Source organism: Pelobates fuscus, chromosome 10 (assembly GCF_036172605.1).
Source record: "Pelobates fuscus isolate aPelFus1 chromosome 10, aPelFus1.pri, whole genome shotgun sequence".
Lineage (NCBI taxonomy): Eukaryota > Metazoa > Chordata > Amphibia > Anura > Pelobatidae > Pelobates > Pelobates fuscus.
The window spans coordinates 5,815,837-5,826,364 of record NC_086326.1 but is presented as its reverse complement, the minus strand read 5'-3'; positions in this window follow the sequence as shown (position 1 = coordinate 5,826,364).

Genomic DNA, 10,528 nt, shown 5'->3' with positions numbered 1-10,528 from the left:
AAATTTAACATATTACACAGGAAGGTTCCCCAAGTCCCTCTTCTTCTACCTTAAGATGTGCCGCCCGTCCTCCAGTTCCAGCCCTGCTCTTCTCTGCTCAAGCAGGGCAGACGCTCCTCTGGCACTGCAAGTAGAAGGGAAGGGGGGGTGGCTCACACTGCAAACAGGACGGAAGGGGGAGTGGCTCACACTGCAAACAGGACGGAAGGGGGAGTGGCTCACACTGCAAACAGGACGGAAGGGGGAGTGGCTCACACTGCAAACAGGACGGAAGGGGGAGTGGCTCACACTGCAAACAGGACGGAAGGGGGAGTGGCTCACACTGCAAACAGGACGGAAGGGGGAGTGGCTCACACTGCAAACAGGACGGAAGGGGGAGTGGCTCACACTGCAAACAGGACGGAAGGGGGAGTGGCTCACACTGCAAACAGGACGGAAGGGGGAGTGGCTCACACTGCAAACAGGACGGAAGGGGGAGTGGCTCACACTGCAAACAGGACGGAAGGGGGAGTGGCTCACACTGCAAACAGGACGGAAGGGGGAGTGGCTCACACTGCAAACAGGACGGAAGGGGGAGTGGCTCACACTGCAAACAGGACGGAAGGGGGAGTGGCTCACACTGCAAACAGGACGGAAGGGGGAGTGGCTCACACTGCAAACAGGACGGAAGGGGGAGTGGCTCACACTGCAAACAGGACGGAAGGGGGAGTGGCTCACACTGCAAACAGGACGGAAGGGGGAGTGGCTCGCACTGCGTACATGAGGGAAGGGGGAGTGGCTCGCACTGCGTACATGAGGGAAGGGGGAGTGGCTCGCACTGCGAACAGGAGGGAAGGGGGAGTGGCTCGCACTGCGAACAGGAGGGAAGGGGGAGTGGCTCGCACTGCGAACAGGAGGGAAGGGGGGGTGGCTGGCACTGCGAGCAGAAGGGAAGGGGGAGTGACTGGCACTGCGAGTAGGAGGGAAGGGGGGGTGGCTGGCACTGCGAGCAGAAGGGAAGGGGGAGTGGCTCGCACTGTGTACATGAGGGAAGGGGGAGTGGCTCGCACTGCGTGCAGGAGGGAAGGGGGAGTGGCTGGCACTGCGAGCAGGAGGGAAGGGGGGGTGGCTGGCACTGCGAGCAGGAGGGAAGGGGGAGTGACTGGTACTGCGAGCAGGAGGGAAGGTGGATGGTTGGCACTGCGAGCAGGAGGGAAGGGGGAGTGGCTCGCTCTGCGTGCAGGAGGGAAGGGGGAGTGGCTCGCTCTGCGTGCAGGAGGGAAGGGGGAGTGGTTGGCACTGCGAGCAGGAGGGAAGGGGGAGTGGTTGGCACTGCGAGCAGGAGGGAAGGGGGAGTGGTTGGCACTGCGAGCAGGAGGGAAGGGGGAGTGGCTGGCACTGTGAGCAGAAGGGAAGGGGGAGTGACTGGTACTGCGTTTCAGAAAAATCTTTGTCTTTCTAAATAAGCACTGTGTGCAGGAGGGAAGGGGGAGTGGTTGGCACTGCGAGCAGGAGGGAAGGGGTAGTGTCTGGCACTGTGTGCAGGAGGGAAAGGGGAGTGGCTGGCACTGTGAGCAGGTTGGAACAGGGAGTGGCTGGCACTGCGAGAAGGCGGGAAGGGGGAGTGGCTGGTCTGCTCTGCAGACAGGCAGGCACTCTGCGCTCTGTAGTGTTGCCGCTGCGCAGCCGCCGGATATGACTTCATACGCTGTTTGCACAAATCCAGGGGCTGGTGAGGACTAATGCTTAGCGTTCTTTCGGCCGCTGGAGCATGCGAACGTCCATGGCAGGGCAGACAGGAAACAGACAGGAAAAATCTTTCCTGCTTGCAGGTGATCACAGCACAAAGTGGCTCCAGGGCAGGTGGGAGTCAAAGATACTCATTGTGGGTGCCGCATGGTGCTCCATATCATGTCATTTAATTTCACCACCTAACCACACGATAACACAACTTATTAACTGTAAGTAATTAGTTTACAGCCATGCTGGTGTGGCCCATTCTCCTAGTTTAGCATTAAGTGATCGTTAATATTTACAATCTGTGGTTCCAAATAATCATTCAGTGTTTATTCTCAGAGCTCTTGGGTCGTGTTTCTGCCCTTTATATAATCACATTATCGCATCCTGTTACAGCAGATTTTAAATTCTTTATTTTGCTGATTTGGCCTTTATTCCCACATCAAACACTGTTACATTTGTGAAAGCCGTTTGACATCTTTTATAAACATTTCTCTGTGTTTATTTATTTTATAAAACGTTGAATCTAATTTTGAAAGTCAGAGCTCAATGTTACTGCTAGGTTGTTTCTGAAAAATCTTTCTCTTTCTAATAAGCCATTTCTCTAAAAGTTTCTTAGTTTCTTTATGATGGGTATTAAAATTCAAAGCGATCCAATCTTGTTCTACCCTTCCTTTTTTATATTTTTCTTTTTTTTTAGCATATTCTACAGAGAAATTTTTATATATTTGACACAATGTCTTCCAGCCATAAAGCGGTTCTGTCACTGTTCCTTATTTTATTTGTATTATAATTTCAAGATATAATCCTAATGAAATACTGATCCTAACTGCAGTGGAATTTCATTAAAATATTCCATAAGACAAAGTAGGAACTAGTTTGTCTTAATTACAATCCTGAGGTTGACAAGGCAGAGCTTCCGTCACCACCTTCTGTCCAGTCCCAGCAGTCGTATCAAATTATGCATGTGGAATTCAGACATCAATCGATGGGCACTCCTGGGGTCTCCATAGACCTCAGTGTGGTACTCTCATGCATGCACAAGAGAATGAAGCACCAGGACCTGAAATAGACCACCAGGAAACCTCAGATAAGTAAAACCTGTTGAAGATCTGCAAACACCAATACATATACAGTGTTTGTTTGGTGGGAAACATGCTAGCTCAGCTAACGACTGGGACACCCAGCTAGACTGTCTACAGGCCCCGTGTATGAAATAATAGCCATGCTGCAATAGTTCTGAGGTTCCACTCAGACAATACGGCTGGTACTTCAAGCACCGATGCCTCGCCAGACACTCTATCTTCGCAGAATGATTTAAAAAGGGAACAGAAATGAGCCAGTAGTGTGCTGTCAAGGCGCAGGGGGTTTGTATCGACGCGACTGCGCCTTATCAGTGCCATTGCGTCGATACTTCAGACAAAAGTAAGTCCCTGATCAGTGCGGCCGAATATGAGCAGGGCGGTCGCACCGAAAAGGGAAAGTTAAACTTACCTGGATTGTGGCGGTGTGCCGCCCGATCCTCCCAGAAGACGGGTCCCGGCTGGTGCGGTGTTCTAAAGGACTCCAACCACTGCGGTCCCATTCTTACTGATAAAGGGCACACTGCCCACATTAAAGTTGGCGCCGGTGTGCATGTAACATCACAATGTCAACGAACACGCACGTTTTGGGGTCAAAGGCCATGTGCTGACTAATCACAGCACTGAGGGGCATATTTAAACCCTGCAATGTCTTTTGTCAGTGCCCTGTCATGGTTTTGACTTGTTGGTTGTAAGAGAGGTAATATTCAGTAGTCAATAGTCAGAGAGGTAATATTCAGTAGTCAATAGTCAGAGAGGTAATATTCAGTAGTCGATAGTCAGAGAGGTAATGTTCTTGGTAATATTTTATATTTTTTGTCTTTGGCTTATGTTTTCCCTACTTCTGGTATCCTGATCTTTGGCTAGTATATCAGTATTGTCTCATTCTGTATCCCCGACCTCAGCTTATTTTGACCGTTCTCTTTTACTTTAAGGCCAGCCATTCTAAGGCCCGGTATACGTTGTTTGTGTTATCATAGTTTTGCGTGTTGGGTCACATAGTAGTCTTGACATGTGCTTCAAAATATATACATAATCTAATACTATGTATATAATTTGCAGTGCACTAATAGTAGCATTTTTGCACCTTTTGGTTCAACGATAAAGGCATCCAAATCTATGCGTTAGGTAAACTCGAAAAAAATCATTCCAGATTTCAGGGTGATTTTCTACTATTGTTGAGCAAATGGGTTCCTGACCCTTCTGCAGTTTATGATGGACATTTGGTTAACCTGTTTCTGTTGGGATTATCTTCAGAATTTCAAGGGAGCCCACAATATGCACAGGTCCTCTCACTGCTGGCATAACGCTACACAGAGGGACACTCCTAATGGAGGAGCATGCCTCTCTGTCCCCACGCTATTGACTCCCACCCTTACCATGTCACTTGGTGCCAGTGGGTGAGCAATGTGTGCACTCTATAAAAGAAACACTTGATTAATGCCTGAAGATACTAGTTAGGATTAAAATAAATGTAATGGCATAATATGCAAGACGGCAGGGAGAGAGAGAAGAAAAAAACAGGTCATAAAAATAGTAAAATACCTAGGTCGTAAAACTACTGAATGGGAGACAGTATAAAACACTGAACAAAAAAAAATAAAAAAAAATAAAAGTAAAAAAAAGCATTAACTTTAGTCCAACTTCTTGAATAAACAAGAAAGCCCACAAAAGTCCCTTAAAAATTAAGTATTAAAAAACAGCAATCCAGGATTTGGTGCTATTGTGGCCTATAGGGTTTCAACAGCTAAGCAGCCAAGGGGTAAATGGATGCTGAGCTCAAACCTATTTGCTGAAATAACATCATATTTAAAATGTTATTTTACAGATAAGTACAAATAACCTTGGCTCTTGTTAATTACAGAAAATGACCATGTGTAATAATATAAATATCCACTAGGTGTCCTTAGCTTACCTTCAAATTACACTGGATGGCTAGATAGCTTTTAAAGAACCAATCGAATGTAGTAATACAAGTATCCTCTTGGTGGCCTCAGTATGCCTAAAAACATAAAGTACCGTCCATAGTGCTTTCTGTATGATTAAATACTTTATTCAAAGGGACACTATAAGCAGGGGTGTATTTACCACAAGGCAAACAAGGCATTTGCCTAAGGTGACACTTTTATGGCTGGTAGGGGCGGCAAAAAACGCCGCTCCAAGTGCCCAGGTAAATGCCTTGTTTGTCTTGTGTACTGGGGAGCCCAAGAGCTGGCTGCCACCTTAGGGCCCACCCTAGTTGTTAAAGTACTAATATTCTAGCTGGGCGATGAGGGAGATATGTCCTTTTTGAAAATATTATATTATATCAAATATTATTTAAAAAAATAATAATTAGTAAAAGTATGAGTGTGTGTGTGTGTGTGTGTGTGTGTGTCTGGCAGTGAGTAGGTTTGTGACTGTGAGTGATTGTGTGTGTGTCTGGCAGTGAGTAGGTTTGTGATTGTGAGTGAGTGTGTGTGTCTGTCAGTCAAAAACAGGCCTTGACACGAATTGGTGGGGCAAATTTAGATAAGGGGGTGCCGAATTTAGTCATGCCTAGGGCAGCACAAATCCAGAATTCACCTCTGACTTTAAGTAGCGGTATACCCACAAGTATCTGAACTGCCACTGCCGAGTCCCCTTTCCCCAGAGTTATTATAGCACCTTGCTGCTGTAGTATAGCTGTCTCAGACTTAGTAAAGACTTAGTGAAGGGTGAAGAGGAACTTTTTTATTGGGATAAATGCCACACTTTTTTACCTGGGTCTGAAACAGGAGGTCCCCAGAAGAACAATAGCATTGCGACATCCCCAGCACCTAGGTGTCTGTACCTGTGCAGGAAATTTAATTAGTGGCCAGACACCTTGGCACCAGGTTAACAAAAACTAAGGTCCCGTGTCTACATTCCCACAATAGTGCCATCTCCGAGAGGCTCTCTCCTTGGTGCCTACTCTGCTCAAAAAGTGCTTGGATCAGAGGTATCTAGCCTGAATTAGATAGAAGGTAAAGTTTTCAGCGGGCCTCAACAATCCTCCAATCCGGTGCAGAGTTCCACAGTGCTTTGGTGTTTCCTGCCGGATCTTTGATTCGCTACTGATTGATTTCCTTGACTCTGACCTCTGACCTTGAAACAGCAATTGGATAAATACTTGCAAAAACATAACACACAGGGATATAATTTCTAATTAGTGGGGTAATAGCTGATTGATCGAAGGAGATATCTGACTGCTATTTTGGGGTCAAGAAGGAATTTTTTCCTAGTTTGTTGCAAAATTGGAAACTAGGTTTTATGTATTTTTTTTTGGATTAATACCAAAGACAGATGTGAGACAGGCTGAACTCGATGGACGCATGTCTTTTTTCAACTATGTAACTATATAAAGAAAGCATCCTCACTTGTTAGGGGTTTGTCAGATACCCTCCTGATTCTTTTAAAGATTTCAAACTCGCAAGTGATTATCACTGTTATCTTTAAGGCTGTTCAGAAATGAATATGGACTCCCAGAGTAACTTATCTATACTTCTCCAAATCTGTCTCTCACTCTCCTAAAAGAGCCACACTCCACTCTCACCTTGAGCTCTGTTACTTTTCCACCTTGTTTGGTGGTTGTCACCCTTGCTGCCCTGTTGTGTATTTGTACCCCACCTCCTCTAGACTGTAAGCTGAGTTTGTTGGAGCTGGGTCCTCATCTATCTATGGTTCCTGTGTCACTGTATAATTGTCTCATTTATTGTAAATTTACCCCTTTCATAATATTGTAAAGCGCTGCAGAATTAGTTGTCGCTATATAAATACCAATAATAATAATAATAATAATAATACCACGGTTCATGCCATGGCAATAACTTTCCTATGGGAAAACATTGGATTGGCTGAGGTCATCTAGATTGATGATCTCAGCTATGGAGGTGGAGCAAGCAGCTGCGAGACCCGATAAGATGCTCTCCACATCTGCCCTTTCAGGAAGATTATTCATGAGAAGCCAGTGCAACTTAGTAACTATCCTCCCCACTGTCACTACACGGGAGGATGGATTCGATGTAATAAACACAGGCACTTCATGGTCCGATTAACTGAATAAGGTAGGGTTAGCAAACGTATTCAACATCAAATGAGACAGATTGACTGAACAGACTTTTTATTTTAATTTAATGAAACTATCCTCCCTAGCTATAAATTCCATAACAATAAAAACCCAGGAAAAGCAAATCAAACTACTGGAATTTGTAAACTGTCCCTAAATAAACCATTTTTTGTAAATTGTTATTGAATTGCCAACTGTGTGAACACGGCAGGATGAAGCAGCTGGAGGTCTTTATCTTTCTTCTTTCAAAGGAGACAACAAAATCAGGGATAAAGTTTTGAATCATTTAGGTTTTTAGTTAAAGGCACACTGCCCAATATAAACTACAAAATTAAACTACGCAAAAGGAAAAACAAAAACAGCTCTCTTGTCTGCAGCGCATGCTAGCCCTCCCCTTCTAACCCCGCCCAGACTTTCTGTGGCTGTCCAATCACAGACTTCCCAATGCAGCTCAATGAGAAGTCTTTGCAAGGCAGGTACTCTGAGCAATTGCTGCTTCTTGGGTTTATCTACACTGAGCTAAACAAACCAGGAAATATCAGGCCCTGTTATTAGATTGACAGGCAGGGGAGTGTAGCAAGGTTTAATTTTAAAAATGAGACAAATCTGGACCACTACTGCCTATGTTCCCAGTAACTGGTGGTATACATTTGTTTGAATGCTGGTATGAATAAAGGGCTTATCTATTTCACTTTTAGATACAATTATTCAAAACTTTGTAGGGTGGTGTCACACCAGAGCTCCCCAAAAAAAGAAATAGTATGTTTCAAGATGTGTATTCAAGACAAGTAACAGGAAAAGAAGGCTGCTGCTTTATTGTATAGAAATCGCTGGGTAAGGATTGTCGGGTATCCACTGTCAGTAATAAGCTAAATTAGATCTGCATATATTTACTACTCAGTTTATATTGTATTACCCTCTTTCCATACTTTTTGGCATTCATCCCAGAACAGTTTGCAAGAATGTAGCTAGACCCTTTTATAATGTATCGGCCGCATGATGTAGGGGTAATAATGAAAGCCAAGAGAGCAGTATAACCAATAAACTCGTGCCCCTAAGTAGGTGTGTAGCTACATTGTTGCAAGTTACACTTATTTTTTATTTTTATATATAAATAGTTAGTTTCTCCCATTGTTCTGATTCCTTCACCATCTCTCTATTATAAAAGGAGAGTCAGTCTGAATATCCTCGTTCAGGGCTGATGGATTCTAGCTCTGTATAATATGATAAAGCCAGTTGAACCTGTTTTTCCACTGTCTCAGACTTTTTCCCAGAAGAACCTAACACCAGTAATAAAGGGTTTCTATTGTATTGCATGTAATTACCAACAAAGTGACAATTCTCCTTTAAGGCCATTCAGAAATGTTTTCAGGGTAATCGAATAAATGAACAATTCCAAGTAATTAGTCTATTATAAAATTATCAGCATAAAGGTTCAAATGTCAAAACAAAATCAGAATCGTCAAACAACAAGCCAAAGGTCAACATTTATATAGCGCCAACAGATTCTGTAGCGCTTTACAATATTATGAGAGGGGGGATGTAAGAAGTAGAGAACTGCCCTTTAGGAGAGAGCAAGAAACAGGTATGTGAGGTAGAGGTTACTCTGGGAGGCCATAAGCTTTCCTGAAGAGCTGGGTTTTGAGGCACTTCTTAAACAATTGAAGACTAGGGAAGCGTCTGATGGCGGTAGGCAGGCTATTCCATAGGACAGGAGCCGCCCGCGAGAAGTCCTGCAAGCGCGAGTTGGCCATACGGGTGCGAGCAGCGGACAGCAGAAGGTCACGGGCAGAGCGGAGGGAATGAGGAGGGGCATACCTGTGGAATAGTGAAGAGATATAAGAGGGGCTAGAATTGTTCAGTGCTTTATAGGTATGGGTTAGCACTTTGAATTGACTCCTATAGGATACAGGAAGCCAATGTAAGGACTGACAGCGGGGTGAGGTGTGAGAGGACCGACTAGAGAGGAAAATCAGTCTGGCCGCTGCATTCATTACAGACTGTAGCGGGGCAATACGGCTTTTGGGAAGACCAATTAGGAGAGGGTTACAATAATCCATGTGGGAAATTACTAGAGCATTGACAAGCTCCTTGGTAGCATCTTGTGTAAGGAAGGGGCGGATGAGGGCTATGTTTTTAATTTTATTTATGTTTTTAATTTATTTATAAACACTATTCTATTGTGTCATTTATCCAAACATTTACAACTGAGAGAGGTGAAGACCCAGATCCTGGGGCTGCTTCAGCTATTAACTAAACTTCAAACTGGCATCTGAATCTTAAAATTGGTTGTAAATAGCCATTTGTGACTTATAATGTGGGAATTCAGAAAACTGAATATGGATATGTTAACATAATCACCAATATGGAGCGATTAACACCAAGATGCGTACATAAGACCCGTGTTTAATAGCAGCCTACATAGCTCTTAGCTGTTATTTTATTTTCAGAAATAGTAAGTATATAAAGTTATATTATCTGTGTTTGATGGGAGTTGCAGTCCATTAAAGGTGCAGTGTTGCTATATAGAAAGTCATTTTTCATTCCATGATATTGGAGTGATTCATATGTTGAGTAGTGTGCGAGTGTTATTAACGAGTATTCGGTCAGTAAATATGTCCTTCCACCTCTCACATTCCTAAAATAAAAGGTGAGAGGTTTACTAATCGGTCGGTGCTGCTTGCTGTTCTAGTTGGTATAATTAAACAGAACTAGCTGGACCGGTTTCTACAGCTTGCTTTTTCTCAGGAGGCAATTTGTTAAATTATTTACCTAGTTTGGCAATGTACTCTACTCCCTAACTGTACCCAGTGTGCAGGGATGTGCTGTGAAACACGATCTGGTGGCCACTGGGTGTATAAAAGAAGTGTAATCTCCGTCTGGTATTCATAGTGTTGTGCTGTTTAATATTACCATATAATGATGTCAAACATACTGTGACAGCTGCCAAGATACATGTATCAGCCGGTTAGACGGTTTGTGTAAATTAGGGATGATTTTTCCCACTAGTGGTGTACAAAGTATATACACAGACTGCAGTTGTAACTCTTCCTATTTTATTGACTTATTGAAAATAAAGACTTTCTAAAAAAAAAAAATGTACATTTCGGTTTGTTTACTAAAAATAGAAAAACAAAGGACTTTTTTTTATTATGAGAAACATTTCATACACATCAGTTCTCTAAATATTCAGTTTAAACAATGTATGCAAAACATTGAAATATTGAAAGTAATTTTATGATGATGATAAATGTGAAATTAAATTGAAAATAATAAATAAAGTTTTTGGCAAGATTTTCATGTGTGTGAAGGCAACCAGCTAAAATATATGCAAATTGAACTCCGTTTTTTTCAAAATACATATATTTAAATTGGATGGAAGTTGTTTGTTATATATTTTAAAGTGGCATCAAAAAGAAATGTAAATAACGTTAATAGAACCACTCTATCTAGAAGGTGTGAATACTAAGACAATAATCTAATATCGCCCCCCCCCAATTTTTATTTATGGCCCCCACTCACCACTCAGGGGTGGGGGCCAGGGGGGAGGACAGTAGGTCGCCCCCCCAATTTTTATTTATGGCCCCCACCCACCGCTCATGGGTGGGGGCCGGGGGGGAGGACAGTAGGTCCCCCCCTTATTGTTATTTAGGGCCCCCACCCG